Source organism: Castor canadensis, chromosome 11 (genome assembly GCF_047511655.1).
Source record: "Castor canadensis chromosome 11, mCasCan1.hap1v2, whole genome shotgun sequence".
Classification (NCBI taxonomy): Eukaryota; Metazoa; Chordata; class Mammalia; order Rodentia; family Castoridae; genus Castor; species Castor canadensis.
In genome coordinates, this window is record NC_133396.1 from 107,444,750 (window position 1) to 107,460,779 (window position 16,030).

A 16,030-nucleotide genomic window follows, 5' to 3' on the forward strand; every position below is an offset into this window, starting at 1 on the left:
ATAACAGCTTTCAATTCATATCCTTCTATCCTTTACCTTCACAGATGTTATGTTTTACAATATTGTTGACGCTCCATTATTCCCTTTTCCTTTCCCTTCTTTCCCGAGTTTCATAGTGTAGTTCCACTATTACAAACATGTTCTACATGTTTGTTTTTGTGTATATATTTATCTTTTGGATCTATCTTCCACTTATGAGAGAAAACATATGGCCTTTATTTTTCTGAACCTGACTTAACTTCACTAAACATGATATCCACCAATTGCATACACTTAACTTCAAACCACATGGCATTCTTCCATATGGCTGAGTAAAACTCCATTTTATATGTATACCACATGTTCATTTTAAAAATATTTATTTATTTTTTATTATTGCTGTGCTGTGGGTACATTGACATTTATAAAAGTTCTTACAATATCTCATAATTGAATTCACCCTATACCACATTTTCTTGATCCTTTCATCAGTTGTAGGACATCTGGGTTGTTTCCATAGCTTGGATACTGGGAACTGTGCTGCAAAAAACATTGGTGTGCAATTGTCTCTATTGTATCCTGATTTATGTTCCTTTGGATATAAGCCCAGGAGCAGTATCACTGGATCATATGGCAGTTCTATTTTTAGCTTTTTGAGGAATTTCCATACTGCTTTTCATAATGGTTGTACTAACTTGAATTCCCACTGACAGTGTATAAGGATTCCTGTTTCACTGCATCCTTTCCAACATTTGACGCTGTTTTTGCTCTTGAAGATGGTCATTCTAATTGGGGTGAGATGAAATCTTAATGTAGTATTGATTTGCATTTCTTTTATAGCCAAGGAAGTTGAGCAATTCTTCATGTATTTATTGGCCATTTGTACTTCTTATTTTGAAAATTCCCTACTTAATTCATGTGCCCATTTCATTGGGATGTTGATTTGAGTGTTGAGATTTTGAGCTCCATGTAGATTCTGGATATTAGTCCCTTATTGGATGAATAGTTGGCAAAATTTTCTCCCATTCTATAGGCAGTCTCTTCAGTCTAGTGACTGTTTCTTTTGCTGTTCAGAACCTCTTTAGTTAGATGCAATCTCATTTGTTTATGTTTTCTTTTAGATGCCGAGCTATTGGGTCTACTTATGAAGTAATTCCCTATGCCTATATGTTTCAGTGTATTTCCTACTACTTCCTGTAGTTGTTTCAAAGTTGAAGACCTCATGCTAAGGTCTTTGATCCACTTTGAGTTGATATTGGTATAGAATGAGAGACAGGGATCCAGTTTCATTCTTATATATGTAGCTATCCAGTTTTCCCAACAACAGTTGTTGAAGAATCTGTCTTTTCTCTTTGGTATGCTTTAGGAATCTCTGTCAAAAATCTGTTGACTATAGCTGGGTGACTTTCTTAACTTCCTTCTTTTATCTTCCCTCTCCCACTGGTTATCTACCCTTAGTGTGACCTGTTTTTGTATTGGGCTTATATTGCATATATGAGAGAAAACATGTGGCCTTTGACTTTCTGAACCTTTCTAACTTTACTTAAGGTGATGGTCTCCATTTTTATCCATTTACCTGCAAATGACAAAATTTCATTCTTATTTATGGATGAATATAATTCCATTGTATATAGATGCCACATTCTTTTAAGCCATTTATTTGTCAGTTGTGGGGAATTTTGGAAATTTCCATAGCTTAGCTATTGTGAATAATGCTGCAATAAACATGGATGTGCAGTTGTCTTTATTGTAACCTGACTTACATTCCTTTGGGTATATCCCTAGGAATGATATTGATGGATCATACAGCAGTTTTATTTTTAGTTTTTTGAGTGACCTCCATACTGTTTTTCACAGTGGTTGTACTAATTTACATTCCCATCAACAGTATATGATTATTCCTTTTTCCCCCACATCCTCACCAACATTTGTTGCTGTTTGTGTTCTTGATGATAGCCATCTAACAGGAGTGAGATGGAGTCTTAACATGGTTTTGATTTGCATTTCCTTTATGGCCAGGGATTTTTAGAACTTCTTCATGTGTCTTTTTGCCATTTGGATCTTTTTCTTTCAAAAATCTCTGTGCAGTTCGTTTGCTCATTTCTTCATTAGGTCATTGATTTTCTGAAGTTCAGTTTTTTCAGTTCCCTGAATATTCTGGTTATTAATTTCTAATGTCAATGTGAGTTTTGTAGACAGGCTGCATGTTATTCATTCTTAGATTGACTTGAATAGACACTGCTCTATAAATGCTGTGACATTCACTCTGTCCCTAGGTTGAACCTTGTTCACAAGATACTTGTGATCAAAGAGGAAAACAGTGTGAGGTATCAGTCAGCCAGGCATGTCTTCATGAGATTCTTGCTTGTTGGAGAAGAGGAGTAGCTGTGAATTAGTGTGATGCTGTGAGTAGTGTGGAAGCACCCACAAAACAGGACTCAACAATGCAGTCATGGTCCATCTCCATCTGAGTGGTGTGGGCACACACTTTTCCCTGGAGGAAGGCCTTCTGCATCCCAAGTATAAGCTGGGACATTCTGCTGATCATGCCGCTGATGGTGATGAGCTGGTCAATGTCTTCTGCATTCACGTTTCTCATGTTCATTGTCTTCAATGCATTGAATGGTCTTATTTGAATTTGGTGTTCTAAGATGGAGTCAGGATAATGGTCAAAGATGATTTCATTGATAGCCATGTCAGAAGATGTGATAACCTCCTGTAGGTAGAAAATGAGCTGTTTGTACAAAAGTTTTTATAGTTTACATTTAAAAATGGATTCCCAAAGAATGGAAGGGGTTAAATGGAATAAAGTACTTACAGTGGGGATACATTAATAAACCCCTTTGAACATTGACTTGATACTTAATAAGGAATGACAGGACTGTAAAATAGGTGCAGTGTGTATGTGTGTGTGTGTGTGTGTGTGTGTGTGTGTGTGTGTGTGATACTTGTGGGAGGGGAGAGGGTAAATGAAGGAGTTTAAGGTGAGGGAATATGGTTGATGGACATCCTACACCTATAAGAAAAACCCAATGAAACCTCTTGTAATTGCTTGAAGTGGATGAGGGATGGGGTCAAGGGGAAGAGATGGTAGGGGTAACTTAACCAATATATGATATAAGCCTATTTGGAATTGTCACAATGAATCCTTCCTGTACAACACATTTATTGTAATAAATAAATAAATTAAAAAATGGCTCCCCAATAATATTAATCTCTTCTGAAATCTCAAATTCCCAGCAGGAACTCTAATGATTAAGCTGGAATCTTCTTGTAAGATCAGGGGTCCTCTACACTGACTAGAGTCACAACTCTGTTAGCTCAGTGGCATTTTTTCCAGATTCACAATGAGTTTTTGTCCCTGGACTTCAATGAATGCAATTCTGGGCCAATGTACCAAATATGAAATGGGAGATTAGTGTAGGACTGAGAGCCTTAACTCAACTTTGGTGGCTTAGGTGTTTAGCCAGAGTGAGAGTTGGAGTTCCAGGTTTTTGTCTCATGAAGCCAAAGAATGAACTTTGCTGACAAGAGTGAGATAAAGCAGGAGAGTTAATTGAGATAGAAAAGTGTATTGTGTGAGAATTTATAGAGATAGGAAAGGGTAAAGTGGGGCAGAAGAGTCTTAGTTTGTTGTAGTCCTATTTGTCAATCTTTTTTCTTATTTGCTAAGCCATTTGAGTTCTATTTAGGAAGTTATTGCCCATGCCTGCAGGTTGTAGTCTATTCTCTTCTCTTTCCTGCACTAGCTTCAAAGTTTCAGGTCTTATATTAGGGACCTGAATATAGTTTGAGTTGAGTTGAACTTGTACAGGGTGAAAGACATTAATGTGGTTTTAGTTTTCTGCATGGAGATACCCAGTTTTCCAGTAACATTTGATGAAGAGGCTATATTTTCTTCAAGGTATGTTTTGGGAGCTTTTGTCTAAAATCTGGTGGGCATAGATGTGTGGATTCATATCTAGGTCTTCTATTGTGTTCCATTGGTCTTCATGTCTGTTTTTTGTGTTGGTACCTTGTTGTTTTTATTGCTGTAGCTCTGTAGTATAGTTTTTTTCCTTTTATATTATTATTATCATTGTGCTGGGGGTACATTGTGACATTTACAAAAGTTCTTACAATATATCATAGTTGATTCACCCCTCTATTATTCTCCTTTACATCCCCATCACCACATTCTTGGAATAGTTTCAACAAGCCTCATTTTCCCATTTTCATACATGTGTACACAATATTTACACCATTTTTGCCCTCTTACAGCATCTCCGCACATTCACACCCTGCAACTAGTAACAACCCCACATATAGGACATGTTCTGGCCTCCTGTTCTCCATTTTTCTAAAAAAATTGACATTTTTGTTTGTTTAAGATAAATATACATAAGTTTCTTTGTGACGTTTCCATGTATATAGATATTAAAACACAAATTAGTTCATTTCCTCTATTTTCTCTTTCTACTTTAGTCCCCTTCTCATGGGTTAAAAGTTCTATATTCATTGTTGTATAGGACATACATCAGTCATATTCACCTTCTTAACTTTCTTCTTTACCCTCCTGCTCTCACATGTGACCTCCCCTTAGTGTGATAAATTTTTCATTATATTGCCTATATTTGTATTAGGTATATATTCCATATATGAGATAAAACATGTGGCCTTTGGCTTTCTGAACCTCACTTAGTTAAGATGATGTTCTCCAGTTCCATCCATTGACCTGCAAATGACAATATCTCATTCTTCTTTATGACTGAATGTAATTCCATTGCATATAAATACCACATTTTCTTAATCTACCTATCTATCAGTTGTGGGACATCTTGACTATTTCCATAACTTAGCTATTGTGAATAATGCTGAAATATTTATGCCTGTACAGGTGCCTCCATTGTAGATTGACTTACATTCCTTCAGATCATGGACATTGAAGAAGGAGAAGAGGTGCTAGTCAAAGGTACAGGTAATATGTGCAACACAATAGCAGAAACTTTTCCAAATCTTGAGATAGAGATGCCCATTCAGTTACAGGAAACTTCCTAGACAACAAACACACATGATCAAAGTAGAAGCTCTCTGTGGTATAGTATGGCTAAACAATTTGCACAGAGAACAAGGAAATAATATTGAAAGCTGTACAAGACAAAAATCAAATAACATATAAAGGTAATTCCATCAAAACAATAGCAAGTTTCTCATTAGTTATCTTAAAAGCAAAAAGGGCATGGAGTGAGATATTTCAAACACTGAAAGAGAACATTTTCAATCCTGGAATACTCTACCCAATAAAGCAATCATTTAAAATTTAAGAAGAAATAAAAATACTTCATGTTAAACAGAAACTAAAATAATACATGACCACTAAACCAGCCCGATAGAAGATTCTGGTCCCTGCTGTCCACCCACCCCTCCCCCACTTCCTCATATACACACTAGGAGAGGCACACTGCAAACCTGAAAATAGCTTTACTACTATTAAGGAGGAATAGCTTTGCCTTGTGGAGTTGATACTGGATTCTACCTTCAAATAGTTGCGGCTAGAGAATTCCAAGATGGCGGCTAGAGGTAGGAAGCAGAAAGCGACCCTCCTATAGTGAAATCTTGGAGAGACGCTGGAGACACACTTTGCAGGCATAATCACCGAGAAAAGGCGTAACTTTGACTCCTCCACATCTCCAGCCGGCGCAGAGAATCTCCACTTCACGTTAAATAGAGAAACGAGGAGGACCACGGGGCCGCCAGTGGCTGGCGCCCATATGGTTTGGGAAGACGTGGACCAGGTGAGCTTCGCGGTACCGCAGTAGCCCCACAGACAAGCCTGGGCCAGAGCAGTATAGCCCCCTGGAAAGACTGACCTCCACCCGGGAAAAAAAGAGAAACTGAGTACTAAGCAATAAGAACAGTTAAGACACGCTGGAAAGAGGGTGGGGCGCCCAGAGCGCTGAAGATTGGGGGAAGGGAATCCTTCCCGGGAATGTAAATAAACAAACCGGGCTGGCCGGAGAGGCTCTGGCGGGAGCGGGGCGCGCCCAGCAACCAGGAGCGGGGACGCTTGTGAGAGGAGGGAAGACCCACTTCCCACGTGAACTGTAAATAAACACACAGGCCTGACAACGTGGGGCAGTGTCACCTTTCCCAGTGCTTGGAAAGGGGAAAGGCTGTAGCAGAGGCCCCCCGCACAGGAGAACTCTGAGCAAACAAAGCCTGTGTGACCAGGTGAGTGCTAGCTCACCCTCGAGATCTGCATAAATAACGCTGCCAGCTACAGGCTGAGAGCAGCAGGTAGGCAAGCCACAGTTGCAGATACCACTCTCAGAACTGCCTCCAGACGCTTTTTTTTCTTTTTCTCCCTACCTTTGATGAGAGAACAACCGAATTACACCTGCAAGCCGAAAAACTTACTGAAACTGTATTGCATTTGAACTGGGGACACTTGGTGGGGCTTTTTTTTTTTTCTTTCTTTTTTTTCTTGTGTGTGTGTGTGTGTGTGTGTGTGTAGTTTTGTTCTACTTTATGCATCCCCTTTGATGAGACAACTACAGAAAAACATCTGAGGCACCAACTCCAGGACTGGAGATTGAGACGGACATCCAAATTATTAAGACTGAAACTGCATTGCATATAAACTTGGAAGTTTTTTGGTTTTTTTTTTAATTTTCTATTTTCCATTTTATTTTAATTCATTTTTATATATAGATATTACTTTCATTTACTTATTGTTTATTTTTTTATCTTTGATTTTCAATCCTCTCTCTGTCTCTCTATTGTCTGTTCAGCTTACTGTCGATTAGTACACTAACACTCCCTGTTTATACCTTTGAAACTCTCTTGTCTGATACCTTCTTCTGCTTTCTCCCTCTTGTCTGTATATTTGTTTTCCCCTTTTCTTTAACTTCTTGCTTTCCATCTCAGCTCACTCTTCCATTCTCAATATTACCATTGTTATTATTACAAGCTAGAAAATACTTAATTACACACAGTACAGGGACAGTAACAACACCAAGGACAATGACGGGAAGACAGAAAAAACAGGGAAACCAGTTTCCCCACAGCAAAAAATTAGTACAGGAACCAGAGGGGAATGAAGAGAACAGAAACTCAGATCCAGACTCCAACAAAATGAAGATAAACTATGCCAAAGGACCCAATGAAGCCCACAAGAATAATTTAAAAGAAGACATACTACAAGTACTCAATGAGAATTTTATAGAGATGATACTGGATAGGGTCAACCAAAATGTACAGGAGACACTCAAGAAATTCCAAGACAATAAAAATAGAGAATTTGAAAAAACAAAAGAAGAAATAAAGGAAACCATAGAAGCACTGTATAAACACCAAAGTGAAAGAGAGAACACAGTGAATAAATGGATAAATGAACTCAGGACAAAAATAGACAACAATAAAGAAGAAAACTGCCAGGATATGGAAAACCTCAGAAAAAAGAACGAAACAGAACTGCAAAACAAAACGGAAGACCAATCCAGCAGAATAGAACAAACAGAAGACAGAATCTCAGAACTTGAAGATGAAATGGTAATTAAAGGAAAAACTGAAGAACTATTAATTAAACAACTCAAGACCTGTGAAAAGAAAATGCAAGAACTCACTGACTCCATCAAAAGACCAAACTTGAGTTTGGTATTTGGAGAAGAGGGGCAAGTGAAGGGAATGCGTAATATATTCAACAAAATAATAACGGAAAATTTCCCAAATCTAGAGAAAGATATTCCCATACAAATGCAAGAGGCCTCCAGGACACCAAACAGACTAGATCAAAATAGAACTACTCCATGACATATCATCATTAAAACAACAAATTCAGAAACTAAGGAAAGAATATTGAAGGCTGTAAGAGAGAAAAAACAAGTAACATACAAAGGTAAACCCATCAAAATCACAGCAGACTTCTCAACTGAAGCATTAAAAGCAAGAAGAGCATGGGGTGAGATCTTCCGGGCACTGAATGAAAATAACTTCAACCCCAGGATACTCTACCCAGCAAAGCTATCATTCAAAATAGATGGAGCAATAAAAGTCTTCCATGATAAGCAGAAACTAAAACAATATGGGACCACAAAGCCACCATTACAAAAGATTCTGCAAGAGATCCTGCACACAGAAAGTGACACCCAACTTAACCATGAAAAGGCAGGCAGCACCAAACCACAGGATAAGAAAAAGCAAGACAGTAGAGAGTAACATCAAGTTAGGTACACACAATCAAACCTTCAAACAACTAAGACAAATGGCAGGAATCACCACATACCTATCAGTACTAACACTTAATGTTAATGGACTTAATTCACCCATCAAAAGACACCGTTTGACAAAATGGATTAAAAAAGAAGATCCAACAATTTGTTGCTTACAGGAGACTCATCTCACCGACAGAAATAAGCATATGCTTAGGATGAAAGGCTGGAAGAAGATTTACCAAGCCAATGGCCCCTGAAAACAAGCAGGAGTAGCAATACTTATCTCTGACAAAGTAGACTTCAAACCTACATTGATCAAACGAGATAAAGAAGGACATTCCATACTAATAAAAGGGGAAATAGACCAAAAGTAAATAATAATCATCAATCTGTACGCACCCAATGTCAACGCACCCAATTTCATCAAACATACCCTGAAAGACCTAAAAGCATATATAAACGCCAACACAGTGGTTGTGGGAGACTTTAACACTCCATTATCATCAATAGATAGGTCATCCAAACAAAAAATCAATAAAGAAATCCAAGATCTAAAATATGCAATAGATCAAGTGGACCTAGTAGATGTCTACAGAACATTTCATCCAACCTCTACACAAAATACATTCTTCTCAGCAGCCCATGGAACCTTCTCCAAAATAGATCATATCCTAGGGCACAAAGCAAGCCTCAGCAAATATAAGAAAATAGAAATAATACAGTGCATACTATCTGACCACAATGCAGTAAAAGTAGAACTCAACAACAAAAGTAAAGACAAAAAACATGCAAACAGCTGGAAACTAAATAACTCATTACTTAATGAAGAATGGATCATCGATGCAATAAAAGAGGAAATTAAAAAGTTCCTAGAAGTCAATGAAAATGAAAACACAACCTACCGGAACCTATGGGACGCAGCTAAGGCAGTCCTGAGAGGAAAGTTTATAGCCATGAGTGCATATATTAAAAAGATTGAAAGATCCCAAATCAATGACCTAATGCTACATCTCAAACTCCTAGAAAAATAAGAACAAGCAAATCCCAAAAGAAATAGAAGGAGAGAAATAATAAAAATAAGAGCTGAAATCAATGAAATAGAAACCAAAAAAACCATACAAAGAATTAATGAAACAAAAAGTTGGTTCTTTGAAAAAATAAACAAGATCGATAGACCCCTGGCAAACCTGACTAAAATGAGGAGAGAAAAAACCCAAATTAGTAGAATCAGGAATGCAAAAGGGGAGATAACAACAAACACCATGGAAGTCCAGGAAATCATCAGAGACTACTTTGAGAACCTATATTCAAATAAATTTGAAAATCTAAAAGAAATGGACAGATTTCTAGATACATATGATCATCCAAAACTGAACCAAGAGGAAATTAATCACCTGAATAGATCCATAACACAAAATGAAATTGAAGGAGCAATCAAGAGTCTCCCCAAAAAGAAAAGTCCAGGACCTGATGGATTCTCTGCTGAATTCTATCAGACCTTTAAAGAAGAACTGATACCAACCCTCCTTAAACTGTTCCATGAAATAGAAAGGGAAGGAAAACTGCCAAACACATTTTATGAAGCCAGTATTACACTTATCCCAAATCCAGGCAAAGACACCTCCAAAAAGGAGAACTATAGGCCAATCTCCTTAATGAACATTGATGCAAAAATCCTCAACAAAATAATGGCAAATCGAATTCAGCAACACATCAAAAATATTATTCACCATGACCAGGTAGGCTTCATCCCAGGGATGCAGGGGTGGTTCAACATATGAAAATCAATAAATGTAATAAACCACATTAACACAAGCAAAGACAAAAACCACTTGATCATCTCAATAGATGCAGAAAAAGCCTTTGATAAGATCCAACATCATTTCATGATAAAAGCTCTAAGAAAACTAGGAATAGAAGGAAAGTACCTCAACATTATAAAAGCTATATATGACAAACCTACAGCCAGCATTATACTTAACGGAGAAAAATTAAAACCATTCCCTCTAAAATCAGGAGCCAGACAAGGATGCCCAGTATCTCCACTCCTATTCAACATAGTACTGGAATTCCTAGCCAGAGCAATTAGGCAAGAAGAAGGAATAAAAGGAATACAAATAGGTAAAGAAACTGTCAAAATATCCCTATTTGCAGACGACATGATCCTATACCTTAAAGACCCAAAAAACTCTACTCAGAAGCTTCTAGACATCATCAATAGCTATAGCAAGGTAGCAGGATATAAAACCAACATAGAAAAATCATTAGCATTTCTATACACTAACAATGAGCAAACGGAAAAAGAATGTATGAAAACAATTCCGTTTACAATAGCCTCAAAAACAATCAAATACCTAGGTGTAAACCTAACAAAAGATGTGAAAGACCTCTACAAGGAAAACTATACACTTCTGAAGAAAGAGATTGAGGAAGACTATAGAAAGTGGAGAGATCTCCCATGCTCATGGATTGGTAGAATCAACATAGTAAAAATGTCGATACTCCCCAAAGTAATCTACATGTTTAATGCAATTCCCATCAAAATTCCAATGACATTCATTAAAGAGATTGAAAAATCTACTGTGAAATTTATATGGAAACACAAGAGGCCACGAATAGCCAAGGCAATACTCAGTCAAAAAAACAATGCTGGAGGTATCACGATACATGACTTCAAACTATATTACAAATCAATAACAATAAAAACAGCATGGTACTGGCACAAAAACAGACATGAAGACCAGTGGAACAGAATAGAGGATCCAGATATGATGCCACACAACTATGAGCAACTTATCTTTGACAAAGGAGCTAAAAATATACGATGGAGAAATAGCAGCCTCTTCAACAAAAACTGCTGGGAAAACTGGTTAGCAGTCTGCAAAAAACTGAAACTAGATCCATGTATATCACCCTATACCAAGATTAACTCAAAATGGATCAAGGATCTTAATATCAGACCCCAAACTCTTAAGTTGATCCAAGAAAGAGTAGGAAATACTCTGGAGTTAGTAGGTATAGGCAAGAACTTTCTCAATGAAACCCCAGCAGCACAGCAACTAAGAGCTAGCATAGATAAATGGGACCCCATAAAACTAAAAAGCTTCTGTTCATCAAAAGAAATGGTCTCTAAACTGAAGAGAACACCCACAGAGTGGGAGAAAATATTTGCCAATTATACATCAGACAAAGGACTGATAACCAGAATATACAGGGAACTTAAAAAACTAAATTCTCCCAAAACTAAGGAACCAATAAAGAAATGGGCATGTGAACTAAACAGAACTTTCTCAAAAGAAGAAATTCAAATGGTCAGAAAACACATGAAAAAATGCTCACCATCTCTAGCAATAAAGGAAATGCAAATTAAAACCACACTAAGATTCCACCTCACCCCTGTTAGAATAGCCATCATCAGCAACACCACCAACAACAGGTGTTGGCGAGCATGCGGGGAAAAAGGAACCCTCTTACACTGTTGGTGGGAATGTAGACTAGTACAACCACTCTGGAAAAAAATTTGGAGGCTACTTAAAAAGCTGGACATTGATCTACCATTTGATCCAGCAATACCACTCTTGGGGATATACCCAAAAGACTGTTACTCCAGAGGCACCTGCACATCCATGTTTATTGCGGCACTATTCACAATAGCCAAGTTATGGAAACAGCCAAGATGCCCCAGCACTGACGAATGGATTAAGAAAATGTGGTATCTATACACAATGGAATTTTATGCAGCCATGAAGAAGAACGAAATGTTATCATTCGCTGGTAAATGGATGGAATTGGAGAACATCATTCTGAGTGAGGTTAGCCTGGCTCAAAAGACCAAAAATTGTATGTTCTCCCTCATATGTGGACATTAGATCAAGGGCAAACACAACAATGGGATTGGACTATGAGCACATGATAAAAGCGAGAGCACACAAGGGAGGGGTGAGGATAGGTAAGACACCTAAAAAACTAGCTAGCATTTGTTGCCCTTAACGCAGAGAAACTAAAGCAGATACTTTAAAAGCAACTGAGGCCAATAGGAAAAGTTAACCAGGTACTAGAGAAAAGGTGAGATCAAAAAGAATTAACCTAGAAGGTAACACACACTCACAGGAAATCAATGTGAGTCAATGCCCTGTATAGCTATCCTTATCTCAACCAGCAAAACCCCTTGTTCCTTCCTATTATTGCTTATACTCTCTCTACAACAAAATTGGAAATAAGGGCAAAATAGTTTCTGCTGGGTATTGATGGGGGGGAGCGGCAGGGGGTGGAGTGGGTGGTAAGGGAGGGGGTGAGGGCAGGGGGGAGAAATGAACCAAGCCTTGTATGCACATATGAATAATAAAAGAAAAATGAAAAAAAAAAAGAAGATTCTGAAAGGAATCCTACACACAGAAGATGAAAACAAACATAGCCATCCATAAAAGAATGGGAATGATTAAACCTCAAGAGAAGAGAAGACAAGTAATAAGAGAGTATCATTGAATTAGTTGAACACACACAAACACACATTAAAAACAGCTACATGGCAGGAATCATCACATACCTCTCAATATTAAAACCTAATGTTGATGGCCTCAATTCCCCTATCAAAAGTCATTAACTGGGAAACTGGATTAAAATGGAAGACTTGACAGTTTGTTGATTATAAGAAAACAACCTTACACTCAGAAAAAAACCCCATGACTTATGGTGAAAGAGTAGAAAAAGATTTACCCCAAAGAGCCAAGACTAACAATACTTACCTAAGATAAAGGAGACTTCAAACTTAAATTAGTTAGAAGAGACAAAGAAAGTCACTTCATACTAATGAAAGGAGCAAAACATCAAGAGGAAGTAACAATTGTTAACTTACAGCATTTGGTGTCAGTGCACCCAACTTCGTTAAACATAACACTGCTGAACTTAAAAACATGAATAGACCCCAAACATTGGTAGTGGAGCCTTTAATACTTCTCTAACACCAATGGATATGTCATCCAGAAAAAAAAAATCAACAAAGAAGCACTAGACTTGAATGGCAGCATGGATCAAATGGACCTGGCAGATGTGTACAGAGTATTCATTTTGGAACAGGACAATCAATGTACATTATGCTCTGCAGTCCATGGAACCTTCTCCAAAATAGAACATATTTTAGATCACAAAGTAAGTCTTAACAAATGTAAGAAAATTGAAATACTCCATGCATAATATCTGACCACAAAGCAATAAAATTAGAACTCAACAACAAAAGAAACAGTAGAAAATAATCAACACCTGCAGAGTGAACAACACATTGCTTCATGATCAGTATGTCATCAGATAAATAAGGGAGTAACTAAAAAATTCCTGAAATTTAATGAGAATGAAAGCACAACCTATCAGAACCTATTAGACACAGCAAAGCCAGTGCTAACGGAAAAGTTTGTAGTCATGAATGCATATATTAACCATACAGAAAGATTCCAAATAAAGAACATAATGCTGAATCTCAAATTCTTAGAAAAAAATGCTAAACACAAAACTAGCAGGAGTGAAATAATAAAAATAAGGAACACAATCAACAAGATAGAGACTAAAAAAAAAGAATAAATGAAATAAAAATCTAGTTCTTTGAAAAGATAAACAAGATAAATAAATCCCTGGAAAGTCTGACTAAAATGAGGAGGGAAAAGACCCAAAATAAGAAAATTATAAATGAAAAAAGGAGCCCACAACAAACATGAAGGAAATCCAGGGAATTATTAGGGACTACTTTGAGAACCTATATTCAAATAAATTGGAAAATCTAGGAGAAATGGAAAAATTTCTAGACACATATGACCATCTAAAATGGGACTAAGAAGATATAAGTCAACTAAATAGATCTATAACAAGAATTGAAATTGAAGCAGTAGTAAAGAGTCTCTAAAAAAAGAAAAGTCCAGTACCTGATGGATTCACTGGTGAATTCTACCAGACTTTTAATAAGAACTAACGCCAATAGTACTCAAACTTTTCCACAAAATACAGAGTGATAGAACACTGCCAAATTCATTCTATTAAGCCAGTATCACACTCATCCCAAAACCAAACAGGACACAGCAAAAAGGAGAGTTATAGGAGAGTCTTTTTAATGAACATAGACACAAAATTCCCCAATAAAATATCAGCAAGCTGAATTCAGCAGCCTATCAAAAAGATCATACACGGTGATCAAGTTGGTTTCATCACAATGATGCAGGGATGGTTCAACATATGCAAATCATTAACTGTAATACAGCACATTAACAGGAGCAAAGACAAAAACCACATGATCATCTCAATAGATGTAGAAAAAGCCTTCAACAAAATTCAACATCCTTTCCATGACAAAAGCTCTGATAAAACTAGGAATAGAATAGATGTACCTCAGCATTATAAAGGCTACATCTGACAAGCTTATAGCCAACATCATAGTAAATGGGGAAAAATTGAAAACATTTCCTCTAAAGTTGGGAACAACACAAGGGTGTCCACTTTCTCCAATCTCATTCAACATAGCCTTGGAATTCATAACCAGAACAAGATAGGAAGAAGAAATAAAAGAAATATAAATAGGAAAGGATGAAATTAGAATATTCCCCTTTGTGATGACATGATCTTATACCTAAATGACACAAAAAAACTCCACCAAAAGACTCTTAGACATAATAAACACCATCAGCAAAGTGGCAGAATAAAAAATCAATTTATAAAAATCAGTAGCCTTCCTATATACCAGCAATGAATTGATTGAGAAAGAATATTGGGAAACAATTCCATTTACAATAGCCTCAAAAAATACCTATGAATAAACTTAACCAAGGAAGTGAATGAGCTCTAGAGTGAAAATTATAAACCACTGAAGAATGAAACCAAAGGAGACTACTGAAGATGGAAGGATATCCCATGCTCATGGATTGGCAGAATCAATATTGTGATAATATTGTCAAGAGAAATCTACATGTTCAATGGAATTCCCAACAAAATTTCAATAAAATTCACCACAGAAATTGAAAACTTAACTTCAAAGTTCATTTGGAAACACAAAAACTCAGAATAGCCAAGGCAATACTTACCAAAAAAAAAAAAAAAAGCAACACTGGGGGTGTCACAATACTCAACTTCTAACTATACTAAAGAGCCATAGCAATAAAAACAGAAAGGTACTGGCAAAACAAAAGAAATGGTTAGCAGATTGAAGAGGCAGCCTATAGAATGGGAGAAAATCTTTGGCAGCTATACATCTGAAGAAGGATTAATAACTAGAAAATACAGGGAGCTCAAAAAACTAAACTCTCAAAACATCAATGACCCAATGAAGATATAGGCAAAAGTACTGAACAGAGCTTTTTCAAAGGAGGAAGTCCAAATGGCCAAAAGACACATGAAGAAATGTTCAGTATCTCTGGCAATAAAGGAAATGCAAGTCAAAACCACATTGAGATTCTACCTTTCTCCTGTTAGAATGGCTATCATCAAGAACATAAACAGCAACAAATGTTGGTGAGGATGTGGGGAAAAAGGAATACTTATATACTGTTGGTGGGAATGTAAAGTAGTACAACCACTATGGAAAATAGTATGGAGACTTGTCAAAAACTAAAAATAGAACTGCCGTATGATCAAGCAATACCAGTCCTATGGATAAACCCAAAGGAATGTAATGTTACAATAAAGGCACCTAAACACTCATTATTCATAATAACTAAGCTATGAAAATAGCCAATATGTCCCACTATTGATGAATGGATTAAAGAAAATGTGGCATTTCTATATATTGGAATTTTATTTAGCCATAAAGAAGAATGAAATTTGTCATTTGCAGGTAAAAGATGGAACTGGAGAACACCATCTTGAGTGAAGTTAGCCAGGTT

The 16,030-nt window shown here is 36.9% G+C and overlaps 1 long non-coding RNA gene across 1 annotated transcript; it reads right to left on the reverse strand.

The window, feature by feature from the left end:
• Positions 1 to 384: 384 nt before the first annotated feature.
• LOC141414099 (uncharacterized) lies at positions 385 to 15,648 on the reverse strand. Its single transcript, XR_012439190.1, has 3 exons — positions 15,607 to 15,648; positions 4,881 to 5,012; positions 385 to 2,695 (listed from the first exon to the last, which is right to left on the reverse strand). It is a non-coding gene; the product is annotated as an uncharacterized lncRNA (long non-coding RNA).
• Between the last annotated feature and the right edge of the window lie 382 nt (positions 15,649 to 16,030).